The sequence below is a fragment of the Melitaea cinxia genome, chromosome 10 (assembly GCF_905220565.1).
Source record: "Melitaea cinxia chromosome 10, ilMelCinx1.1, whole genome shotgun sequence".
Lineage (NCBI taxonomy): Eukaryota > Metazoa > Arthropoda > Insecta > Lepidoptera > Nymphalidae > Melitaea > Melitaea cinxia.
In genome coordinates, this window is record NC_059403.1 from 6,315,132 (window position 1) to 6,328,818 (window position 13,687).

Consider the following 13,687-nt stretch of genomic DNA (forward strand, 5'->3'; position numbering starts at 1 on the left):
ACAATTAATGGCTAATTTTTAAAGCGATTTTAACCAATACAGCATTAATCCTTATCTTATTAAATACCTTAAATACATTGTTGATTTAATATAGATCTATATGGCCCTTTACAGCATATGATTTAAATGAATATTTTCGAAGAAATTACAGATTTAAAAATTGCGGTATGTAGCGTTTGCGGCGGTTCCGGCCGGCTTTTACTCTAAAGTTAACGCGTGCGGGCCACGGGCAGTAATGAATAAATCAAAACTACTGCATCGATTTTAATCATTTTTTCAGTCAATGACATAGGTAAGCTATAATTATATTTTATACCCGTGCGAAGCCGGAGCGGGTCGCTAGTATATATATAATACAAGACAATTAATGTGAAGCTACTACCAATACGAAATCTAGGTTTTGTTAAGAATAGGCAAGCAACTTAAAAGTTACTCAAATAAAACGCTTTATTAAATATTAATAAGCTGAAGTCAATCAATTATTATTATTATGATATCTATACAAGACTTACAAATTTAGCTAATTAATATTTTGTATATTGATTTAACATTATTTATTTAAAATATAACACCAAATTTATATTGTAAAATATAATTCATGTATATTTAATATATTTGAAATATTGTGATTAGAAATTCTCTAAGATGTTAACGAAATAATTTTGCACTTTGAATTTGTGAAGCCTTCAACCGCGGAAGTTAACATCAAAGCCAACTGACGATTAGGTTCGCTGCAATGCTCACCGTCCTTTGATAACGGCAATGTATCGCAAAGCAACGCCTTAATTTAACTAAATATATTGTTGTTTTATTTTATTTTACTTTAGATATTATTATGTGCTATATATTGTATATATACACTCATACATACGAGATATGAGTATACGTATGAGAGTATAACTGAGATGTAGTTTGTTAAAAGTGTATTAAAAAAATACACAGCTACACAGTTACAAAATATTTCGACTGTTTGTTAATTTTTGTAATGAACACACTACTATTAATTACAGCTAAAATATAGCCTCATATATTTTCATTTTAGCCACGTATCCAGAGGATTTACAACCTTTTATATAACAAGTCGAAGTGTATCAGCAAATTTAATTATGACTGGAACTAAACCAGGCCTAGGAACAAACAGTTTACTTTGTGGTGGGGATTTAGTTATAAATTAATTGTTCGTTCTACCCTCTTACATTAAATTTATTTACTTTACAACTATAGATTAAGCATTAAGTAATAACATTTTAAACAAATTAAGTTTGTGCAATAATTTAATTTGTAACTTAAATCTATATTATAAATACTACAAATATAACCAAAATCAAAAGTTCGAATTAATTTAAAAACACAGATCATAATAATTATGAACCTAAAATATTTTTCGAGTTATAGAGCTTATGGTTGTCATACGTGCCCTAAGGAGTATGGTGTAAAGATTTTTGTACAAATAGAATTTGCTTTGAGTGGGAAGCAATCTCTCGACCATCGGTATTTATGACAAAGTTTTACACCACTATACCAGTAAGATTAACCATGCCGGTGCTTACGTAGATTTTTTTTTTAAATTAACATTATGCATTATTCTTGAATAGCTTGACTGGCTCAATGGTACAACTGCCAGAAGCTTTCTTTGCATTTCAGAGATATATACTGATACAAAAAGTGCCCAGTGTCCTAGCTAAAGGTATAGATTTAAATTGTCCTTGAGCTTAATTTAAATTTATATAGTGGTTAAATGCCCCGTTCGATAAGACAGACAGACAGACCAATATAAAATAAAAATGAAAACTGGAAATGTTAGTTTCAGAATCGTTTATGGAAAACCCCCTAAAGGAGTTTATAGAAAATTTTTATTTCACAAAATTGATCATGTTTGAGTTTCATAATAATTTTAGATATTTACAAAGTTCGATAAAGATTCCATATCAAAACCAGCTATTTATTTTCTAAATATATCTATTGACTCAACCCTAACAAAGGAACTGTTGCGTGATATAACAATATCATAAGGATTTCTAAGTAGATTAGGAAACCGATAAATAGGTATAGATAAATCTCATTCGATACAATACAATTTATGGTACTAGTTAAATGTTATTTATATTGTTATACAGAAAAAAATCGTAGACTTTTCTTTTATAAAGAAGTCACCTTAAATAAAGAGGATATCTTATAAAAATATGAATAAATCAACTTTTCACATCAACGAGCTTGAGAAATGTCATCATTTTGTGCTTGAAGTCCAGAATCATACAACACAAAAAAAAAACGCTTAGACCACGATAAACATCTGAATAACCTACTTAAATATTTATCATGTGTATGCGATAAGTAGCTTTAGTTTATGAATTCTTATGGTATTTCTTTTTCTAAAAGTACAATAAAACATCTTTGTACAATTTTTTTATAATCAGGAATTAACATTAAAAAAAAAATAACAAACACACTGTCCATCTAAACTGTATCTGTATGGGTATTTCGTTATTCCAACAAAATCTTTACGATAAAAGCCGTACTTTATATAATGTACTACGAGCAGAATGTTCGCGAATGCCCTCCCAGGGGTGACGTCCGCTGAACTCTGTAAAAGCCTTGTCTTTTATACGTTCATGGGATTAATATTCATTCCCCTTAAAAGCTAATAAAATGATTACGAAGTTAGCAACATGGAATGTGCAGGTAATTTTGTTTTGTTTTATTACGTACGTTTTAATGGAGGGACGACGGCGTTCTGATTTATACACATAATAACCGAAATGTACATACATTAACTTAATAATATACTAACGTGCCTATGAGCGATCGAGTAATATTTATTACGGGTAGAGAAATTTGTGTCAGCTTGTGACAAAAATTTATTAAATCAATGAGAAAATAAAATTACACAAAACAACTTCAATTCATGAGATTTTTGAGAAATTTGCGAGAAATGATTTTAATGAGAATCAGCAACAACTATTTCAAACATTCTATTTTCGCAACAAAACAAAAGAAGAAACAGTTAATCGAAAAAGGCGCACTATTTATAAAAAATAACAAAGGCTACAATTTCAGTTTGACTTTGACATATTGTCGGTCTAATTATCAAAATTCGTAACCGTCACAGGACTGAAAAACGGTTTTTTTTGATACAAATTATTGTATGCAATTGTTCTTACACTAACTATTACTTCAAATAAAAAATAATAAACACATGGATTATTTTTATTTTTGAATCAGATGTTTTTCTAAATGCTCGTTCATGAAAATGCAAAAGGGTTTTATAAATCAATTTTATTTGATTACAGGAAGAAACCGAAATTTTAATCAAAGTAAAATAACATAGTTACAGACAGAGAGATACATTTATAGTAACATGGAATCGGTTTTTTTATTGACCCTAAGAACTTTTGAAGTACATATTTAAAAAGTTTAATAACATACTTTGATGATGATATAAAAAAGTATAGACTCGGTTAGGAAAAACTTAAAATACTCATCATAATTTTTTTGAAATACGTTGTTATAGAAATAGGTTATAATAGAGTACAAGGCGAAATGTAATTATAACTTATATAGAAAGAAAGGTTTTATAAGTAAACAATTAAACATTTATTATTTGTATAACAATAGTATAATAATTTTTAAAATTAAAAATATACAGTTATCGCAGTCTACAGTTACCGTCGCAGTCAAAGACTAAACACGGCCCTATTCCACTGTAACATGAAAAGCATTACTTCAATAGACAAAAACGAAAATTCATTAACATTTTTGAGCAACAATTTTATAGTCGCAATGTTGGAAATAAAGGGGTTACACGAGAGTTTTTATTTGAAAGAGATAAGTTATTAAAGTTTATGCGACATAGAGCTGTGTTCACAGCATCTAGCTGTTTCTTTGGGTAATTTTGTACCCTTTTACGACAGATAAACGAAAAATTGCATCAGCCCTCTTGTCACTAGTGGAGGCAATGAAACATTATTTTAAGTCGTTTAAAAATTGTTTAAAAGCATTACTATTCAGTGTTTCGACTGTAAACGGTACAAATATGTAATTTGGAATGAGTAATGAATATTTGAATTTATTTATTATATTTATCCACTCTTTTTTTTTTGTCAGGCCTCCTGCTCTTAAGACTATCTCCCCTTCACATGTTAATGTGACGGAAATTGAGTATCGGTGCAGGTGGCGCCCCACTAAAGTGACCGTCCACTTTCCCAGGAAACCAACCTTAATCCATCAGGTCTCTTGCCTTCAACGCGATAAATTGCAGTTGGCTTGATAAGAGCAAGAACGTCACGCTACGATCGGTTGGTAAGAGCTAAATAATAATTTCATTTAGGGAATTTTCGTGGGTATCTCTGTTTGCAGAGAAGGCAGTGTAGTCTGAACGAATTAATCTTCCTTCCGAACGGACATTTATTTTGTAAGCACAGAAGTTCTCCTAATCGAAGATCGAGAGTAATTCGAAAATGTCTTAATTAGATTTACTAAATACTCATATTAATAAAAAATATAATGTAATACATAGCGCTTAACGCATGAATACGACAAACTCTATTATATATGTAGTCATATTGGCAGACGTCTGGGAAAACTACGAGTCATTGCAATAATTGTGTTAACTCCCTTGAACCCTTTTTACAATGTATCCGGAAATGAGGTCGCATAACCGTTCTTTTAAATTTTCACAGTCTTAATTTTTTTTGGTAATTCATATGGTATCGTTAAACTGAAATATTTTGGCTAAAGGATTAGACTTCTAGGCTTTAAGTCCGCTTTTTGCGTAACGTGTTATTATAAATTATGTAATAAAGTTTTAAATAAATAAATAAAGAATATTTTTGATTAAATAAGGAAGTATTTGTGAGTTTATTTCCGTTTCAGTTGCATTATGTTTTATCATTTATGTTGTCATGACTTAAGGTATCCGGTTACCACCAGGCCAAACCGTACGCTTGTTGGCTAACTTTGAAGTAAAAATAGTCGCATTTCGTACAGTGTAAGAAAGGATTAGATGCCACAAGCTACTACCACATCATTATTTTTATATACTTATTTATTATTGTTCTTATAGCATTATGTTAAACACAAATAAATGTGAATAAATAATGTGATTGCTATTCTGATACTGTAAATATAAACGAGCAGCAATGACCGTATAAAATTAAATAGCATATTTTACTGCTTCTTTGTTAGCTATCCACTAGAGAGGAATGACTGCTTTTGCACTTTGTTTCATAGTAGAAAATTAAGAGAAAGCTTGTCTTTATTTGAATTTTATTGACTTTCATTCTTTCGGATGTGGCTATGTCATATATGTCCACAGAAAATAATGAAAAACAAAAGATACAAATAAAAACAAACAATTGATTTTATATAATTTTTGTTTCATCTTAGTTTTTCACTTTTATTATTTTTTAATATTGTTGTCCAAGCTTATCCATAGTATGTGTCTAACAAGTAATAGATTTTATGATTAATTTCTTATTTTGTCTTATACAGCAAATCACTGTGCCTTAAATACATAATTCCCTCCATATTTAATGAAAAAAAAAATTCTATAAAATTGGAAGTTTAAGTCATGAATTACACCTATGCATTTACGTCTGGCACATTTGTCTCTTTAAAAGTTATCTAACTTTCTAAAAATCTAGTTAGTAAAAGCAGAGTTTGGTGCATACTGTATGGTAAGTATGCAACAATTTATTTCACCCCGTTTCTGTGGAAAAATAAAATAAGTCAGTCAGTTTTTGCAGTTTTAAATTTCACCAATAAATCTTAATTTTTCATCTGTTTGCTGCTATGGATACATTGTGGTGTAGTAATCAAATAAAACTTTACAAAAATGTATTTCCTAAGCATTTTTTATTTACTTATACCTGATTTTACCCATATGATATAATGTATAAAATAATGAAGGGTCACATGGAAGAATATCGTTCAATTCTCTAACCTTTTTTTGTAGCCTTTCATATCGTTCTTGTTAGGTATGTTTCGGCGTGATTTTAACCTTTTTGTACAATGACCCGAGTCACAAATGTTAACACAATCTGTTCTTAACAAAGGGTCATGACAAAATGGAAGTAATTTATTTATTAAGAAAAAAAATATAGGTTAGGTACTATCAACCGTCCAACACGCAACCGCTCTGATGTAGTCGTGCGTGCACCATGTACGCGCCTAAACATCGGCGGTTTGCAGGTTCGTTTCCCGCTGGGGACGAATTTGTATATGTACAAATATTGTTTTCTGGTTTGAATATCTCCTTGTGGGCCCCCAATCGTACCTCGGAGAGCAAGTTTATAGCGAGCTTATAGTTTTTCCATATTTGGTTAAATTTAGTTTTCATCAACGATTTTTTATCATTATTATATATAAAAAAAAAAATATCAAATCGTAAAATAGTACTTATCTACATATATTATAGTATTGTTAATAGAAAAGAGAGAATTTAAACATAAAAACGTATCGTATCTTACATATCGACGGGTCCCAAGAACAAAATCTTATGGAAAAATAAGATGAAATCTGTTTTATTATTGATTCGTATTAAACATGCAAAAAGCTACATGGCAATATTTTTTTTTTATTTATTGGTCTTTTATTTTTCTAAATACTCAAGCGAACATCATCTTATCTACAATGTACTGCAGCGAACAAACATGTATTCACATATACGAGCTTGTTCTTTACACCCCGAAACCGCGCGTGCTGCGACCCATCGTCATTTACGTGTTTGTACTCGGCAAAGTCGAACATTTTAGCAAGACATCAAGAATTACTCGAGAATTCGGTTTAATATCATAATTTCAGGTTTCGTGAGTAATAAGTGATTTTAACAATGTCTAGTGCATCTAGAAAGAAAGAATATTAAATTTAGCCCTTTTTTTGGATAAAATTAGTAACGATCCAACTCCTTGTAGCAACGAGGACGAAGAAATCTCTACACAAGGTAAGTAATAGATATTTTTTTTCATTAAGGTAATTAAAAAAATAGTTACTGGTGTTACTTTATAAGTCTAGAAACTAATCTACCAAAATTATCTAAAACGCGTATCTTTTGGTCGTTTGTGAATTTACAATGTTGTTCTACAGAATTCTATAACCCATGTCATTGTTCCTTGATAATCAACATATTTCATTTACCTATATTTTATAGACACTAAAATACTTAATTGTGGTGTATTTAATTTTACCCCAGTAGTTTCACATAAGTTTTTATTCGACAAAAATCAGTTTAAAGTCATTCATTGCTTATGCACATACGATCTTGTTGTACGAAATTGTACCCAAAAAATGTTGCTGTATCTAAATAAACGATTTTGTTTGTCGTATAAGTTTTAACATGCGAGCATGTTCTACTCAAAAGTATCTAATTTAACCTCTTTTTAAGAAAAAATACATATCTAGAATGTAAATTAATAGTTTTTAAATATAATACCACACAAATTAAATACATTTTTATTTTCATTTTGACAGAATCTGCCGGTCAACGTAAAACCAAGACGTCTCCTTTGCCGCCAGCGGCTCAGAATATCGACGTCGATATGGCAGAAATTTGGCATGATGTTTTTGATTAAAAGGTTCACACAAATGTATTAGGCTATCAACACGAAGTTAACACCGATATTTTTCAGGCCAACTGCGAGCATCTTGATTCAACACCTCCTCATTTAGTACAAACCTCACACCCTGGCGAAGTGCTTACACCATTAAATATAGAAGTAACCTCTAGTTTCAATAACTCACCAGCTGTTTACATTGAAGAATTGAAGATCCTGGAATTTCTACGCCATCATCGTCACATATGGTTTTAGCTACTCCAATGCCTTCCCCCGTGAATATACACATAAAATGTAATGACCCTTTTTGTCCCGACCATACTAGTTGGGTTGATTCAATTCGATCGCTAAACATTAGCGCATCTAACTTAATACCAGAAATGACGCGAAAGCAAAGATCAAAGAAATGCTTGGTACATAAGCAAGACTGGTCTGACGTGAAAATAAAAAGTTTGCTTGGAAAGAGCTATGTATCAAAGCGAGGTAAATTTGTTGGTGAAATAATAATGGGAAAGCCCTGTAGTTGTAGGAATAAGTGTGTGGATAAAATAACAAAAGAACAAAGACTTGAATGCTTCAATAAATAACCACGCGTCAATATCGCGAAATTGTAAATAAAAACTATAGAACTAGGAAAAGGGACATACACAGAACAAGGGAGACAGTGTGCATGCCCTTATAGAGCGGTCCTCTTCTTCAAAAACGATTTACACTCTAGATGAATGGCGTTTACTTGTAAGATGGGCAAAAACAAAAGGAGAACCGTATGTAGTAAAAAATATGACACAAGAAAATTTTCTTAATTTTAAGGTTAACGTAAATGACAAATTGTGGAACAAGAATTTTAGACAACAGAAAATATTGTGGACTAAGATTAAGGAAGTTTTCGTTGATAAATCAGAACCGAATAAACTGTATAATAAGTGTGATTTAAACCAAAGAATATAGACACCCCTCTCTTCCCGTGAGTGTCGTAAGAGGCGACTAAGGGATAACAAGGTTCCACTACCACCTTGGAACTTAAGAAGACGACCGATGGCGGGATAACCATCCAACTGCTGGCTTTGAAACACACAGGCCCAAGATGGGCAGCAGCGTCTTAGGTGCGACAAACCCAGCCCTGCGGTCACCAACCCGCCTGCCCAGCGTGGTGACTATGGGCAAAACACATGAGTTCACGGTTTTTTTGGCGCGAACTTGTAGAGGCCTGTGTCCAGCAGTGGATTGCAATAGGCTGGAATGATGATGGAATGATGAAACCAAGAAACTTATGAATGCTTAAATGTTCGCAGCGATACAAGAAACTCAGGTAATATTTTACCTGTATTAGAGTATGCTTGTTCGTCACCTCTCAAGCTAACAAAAACTAAATATAAAGATTTACTGAGCATGTGTGATTCTGGTGTCATAAATTCATGCAATGCAGTATTCTTTAAATCTTTACCATATTATAATTCTGATTGCAATGATGAAAGAAACGATATATATGACGATGAATCTTAACCATAATATTGATTTATGTAATAATGATAGAAAGCTTGAGACTGATTTAATTATAATTTGCTGTGATTAAAAAAACTAATATAAAATTTAAAAACGAAGTAGAAAGTTTAGGACTTAACTAGTAATAGTAATTGAAACTGTGATTTTAAATAAGTAATCTCCTGAATGGATCAAGAAATAAGAGTAATTGTTTATTTTTTGTTAAAGTTTATTTTCTTTTATATTTTATGATGATTTACCTAGTAATAATGAGAGAATTTTTAACACCTATTTGACGTTTGTTTTGTAACGAAGATCCCACTGTGCTACTTTTATATTATTAAAGCTTTGATTATTAAAAATAAATGTGTTTTCTTCAATATAAATGTGCACATACTATAATATTGTCGACTAAATTATCTGAGAAAAACATCATATGTTCACATGGGTTACTATTTTTTTATTCAATTTCCTAAAACAAAATCGTATATTTAGATAAGTGCTGGGGAGTTCCGAAGAACAAATCCCTATAATATTATAAGAATTAATTTTAGCTTAAAATAAAAGTTAAAGTCTTTATAAACATGTAGAAATAAATAAACAAAGTTCCTGATTAGCTTTTACAATGATTTTCCAAACAACATCTTTATTTGCGTAAGTAGTAAATGATTGTATTTCAGCAGAACTTCTAAGCTACGTACTGCAATTTGGTAATTTTGCAGATACGATTTTGTTCTTCGGGCCCGTCGATATTAAATACAAAAAAAAATATTCGTGCTTATTTCATTCAATAAGAATTTCACGCAAGAATAGATAAAGGAGTCGGTGCGTGATTGAATTGTCCCCTTCCGATCGACGTTTCCACAAGGGTGGCGAACATCTATCTGTAGTCAAACGTATTTCAAATTTTCAGCATTGTTGGAGAAAAATGCATTGCACGATGACGGTATAGTCAAAGAAGGCTATGCATTTCAATTCTTATGTAAGATTCCTTACAATTTAAAGAAAACATAACATACATTCTATTTTTAATAAAACGTTGATTGATAATGTCTTTTTTATTTATGATTTTTTGCCACTTTTCCTATACTATAACCACTATACAGTAAGCGATTTTTATTTATACTCTTTTGTGTACAAATTGGTACAAATAAAAATTAAATTTTATAAAATACTTATGACGTACGTATGGAAAAAAGTCAATATTCAGTTAAACTGTAACGTTATGCGATATGTATTAACAATATATTATATAATTTACACATTGAATACATGCTTAAATATAATATTGCAATCAATTTATGAATTATATCAAAAGTTTTTTAACGAAAAACGGAGGAGGTTCTTAAGTCGAGCTGTATAATTTTTTTATGTATGACCACGCATAACTTTTTACGCAGTAGTCCGATTTTGATCATTCTTTTTTTATTGGAAAGAGTATACCCCGAAATTGGTCCCATACCAATTTGAAAATATAAATTCAACCCTAAGGGTAGTATTTATTTTATACAACAAATAATGGTTAAAGAAGTATTATATGAAAGTTAATAGCTTCAATAAGGTAGGTGATATTTTAAAAGTAATCCAAAATTAAGCATGTAGTAATTAGAGGATTATAGCCAAAAAAAAAAAAAAAAAACTTTAAGAAGTTAGTTATTAAGGTTAAATAAAAAAGGTTTATTATTTTTTGCTTTTCAGTTTTTTCTGCGGTTTATTTTTTTGTCAAAAAGATTTTATTTCGCAATTTTGATTTATAGAAAATAATTGCAGTGCTTTAGAGTTGTTACTGTTTTTACAAACATATCTATTTTATATTTTATTCGTAAAATAATCACAATAAATTGAATATTGTTATTTTTATATATCAAATTAAATACTTCAGCTGAACCATTGATTAGCAGTTCGATTTGATATCTAAATATGTAATCACAAAATTGCTAATTGAATGTTCGTTTCATCTATCTATACAAATAAATAAAATTGAAGTGTTTGTAATATTAAAATAACCGCTTTTTACTAAATGAATATGGATGTATACACGGTACATCTACCAAATAACATTTTTTACAATTTTTGTCTGTCTGTCTGTCTTTTTGTTTGTTTCGGCTAATCTCTGAAACGGCTGGACCAATTTTGACGGGACTTTCACTGGCTGTGTGGCTACGGCACTAAAGAATTTAGCCACCCCCTCTCTTCCCGTGGGTGTCGTAAGAGGCGACTAAGGGATAACACAGTTCCACTACCACCTTAGAACTTAAGAAGCCGACCGATGGCGGGATAACCATCCAACTGCTGGCTTTGAAATACACAGGCCGAAGACGGGCAGCAGCGTCTTCGGTGCGACAAAGCCAGCCCTGCGGTCACCAACCCGCCTGCCCAGCGTGGTGACTATGGGCAAAACACATGAGTTCACGTTATTTTTGGCGTAAACTTGTGGAGGCCTATGTCCAGCAGTGGACTGTATAGGCTGTAATGATGATGATGATGATAATGATTTCACTGGCTGATTGCTGATGTATTAAGGAGGTAACTTAGGCTACTTTTATTTTAGAAATTTATCTATTTTATAACTGCGAACTCAACAAAAACTTTTTTGTTAAATTCCACGCGGACGAATTCGCAGGCACAGCTAATATTGTATTTAGAAACTTCTAAATACAATATTTATTATACATAATATGAATGATAAATTATAAGAATTCAGATGAATGACTCGTGAATTTCGTGAAATTATGATATTAACATTTTGATTGTAAAATATTTTACGTCAAAATTTTTTTGTTAAAAATACGTTCTATTAAAATATATTAGAATTTAGGTAACTCTATATAATTGCGTTCTTCTTGTACATTTATAAGGAGTGATTTTTAATTTAAGTTAACAGTTGTAAAAGCGTTCAAATCAACTTATTTTTTTTTTAATAAGCACAAGCAAATTCTACGAGTAGTCTTAGTTTTACTTCAAATTAATTTTGATCGAATACTAACAAAATTTGAAGCGAATCCATTGTTGATAGATTAGAGTCTTTATCGAAAATAGCTGATTGGATTCATTTCTCTGTTTTTTAAAAAGATTTTTGATATGGATTTTTTTTTGCGTTTATACCCCATTAATTATTTTATTTACAGAACAAAATATATCAGGATAATGATTATGTTAATAATCACTAAAACTATTAAAGAAATATCATCCATATTTTTAAGATAATATGCTACGTTTTTAATACTTCTAATTTTTAATACACATAATTCCATTTGACTAGCCTGTTGGCGCAGTTTGTTGTGACCCCGCTTTCTGCTCCGGGGGCTGTGGGTTCGATTCCCACACCGAGTCTGGGTGTAATATATAATATATTTGTTTATATATGTACTAGCTGACCCCGCAAACGTTGTTTTGCCATATATTTTATTAACCTTCTCAATCCCCCCCCCCCCTCATAACTTAGGGGAATGAAAAATAGATGTTGGCCGATTTTCAGACCTACCCGATATGCGCACAAAATTTCACGAGAATCGCTCAAGCCGTTTCGGAGGAGTTTAACTTCAAACATCGCGACTCGAGAATTTTATATATTAGATTATTTATATGTACCTATGTTTATCGAAAAACAAAAAAAAATGTAACTATACCAGTCGGCTGTTACCTATGACACAATAATTAAGTTGCTTACTTTAGGAATACATGACCGTGTGTGTATGTTGTAAATATTTATTATTTATTTATTTATAAAAATTTAACATTAATAATTTAATTATTTATTAGAAATTAATAATTTCGCACTCGATTTTCGATATCTAATTTTTCTATGTTTTATCATCTTCGTTTTACATGGATGACGTCAGAAAAGAGTTTCTTTGTGAAAATACATAAATTCCCCACCGAATATAAATTGTTTGTTGTACAAAGAAGTCATCGAAGCGAAGTCGTATCGAAAAATGGAACAGAATATAATGTGAAAAGTTTTTACAAATTAGCCATATTTACTGTCTGGTCGTGACTTCCATTTTTTTCAAATTATATGATCCTTCGGGCAGGATTCAAACAAGTATTTTGTATCATTTTAAAGAAAAAATATTATAACAATATTCAAATTAGGCAGAACATGAATTTCATTATATTTCATGCACTGCGTAATTTTCATTGTCATGTCTAATGAATTGCACACAATTGAGTAATTCTAATATATGATTTGAATAAAAAATATTTATAACATGATTTTGATTTCGGCTTATGTATAAATGATTTTTAACATATTTTATGAGACTCGGAACAACAAAGATCCGTCGTGCACCATTGTTGCGTCATTTCTCGGAGTAAATCCCGGATATCGTAGTCGACGAGATTAGTGCGGCGCTCAAGTAGCCTAAAAACGGGTGAGCCTCGAGGATGACTGTCCAAAAGCCTTAGCGAAACTCTTTAACGCCATCATCCACCAGGTTACGTGGATATGATGTCACCAAAACTGTTTACTACTGCACTCGAGGATGTCTTTAAGAGCTTGGGTTGGGGGGAACAAGGCATCAACGCCAACGCCGAATACACACCTCACCTTCGATTTGCCGTCGCTTTCGTCATCTTTCTGGAGAGGTTGGAGGAGGTAGGCCAAACGCTTGGTAGCCTAAGTGAGTCCTCCCGATGAGTCGGTCTTGGTACGA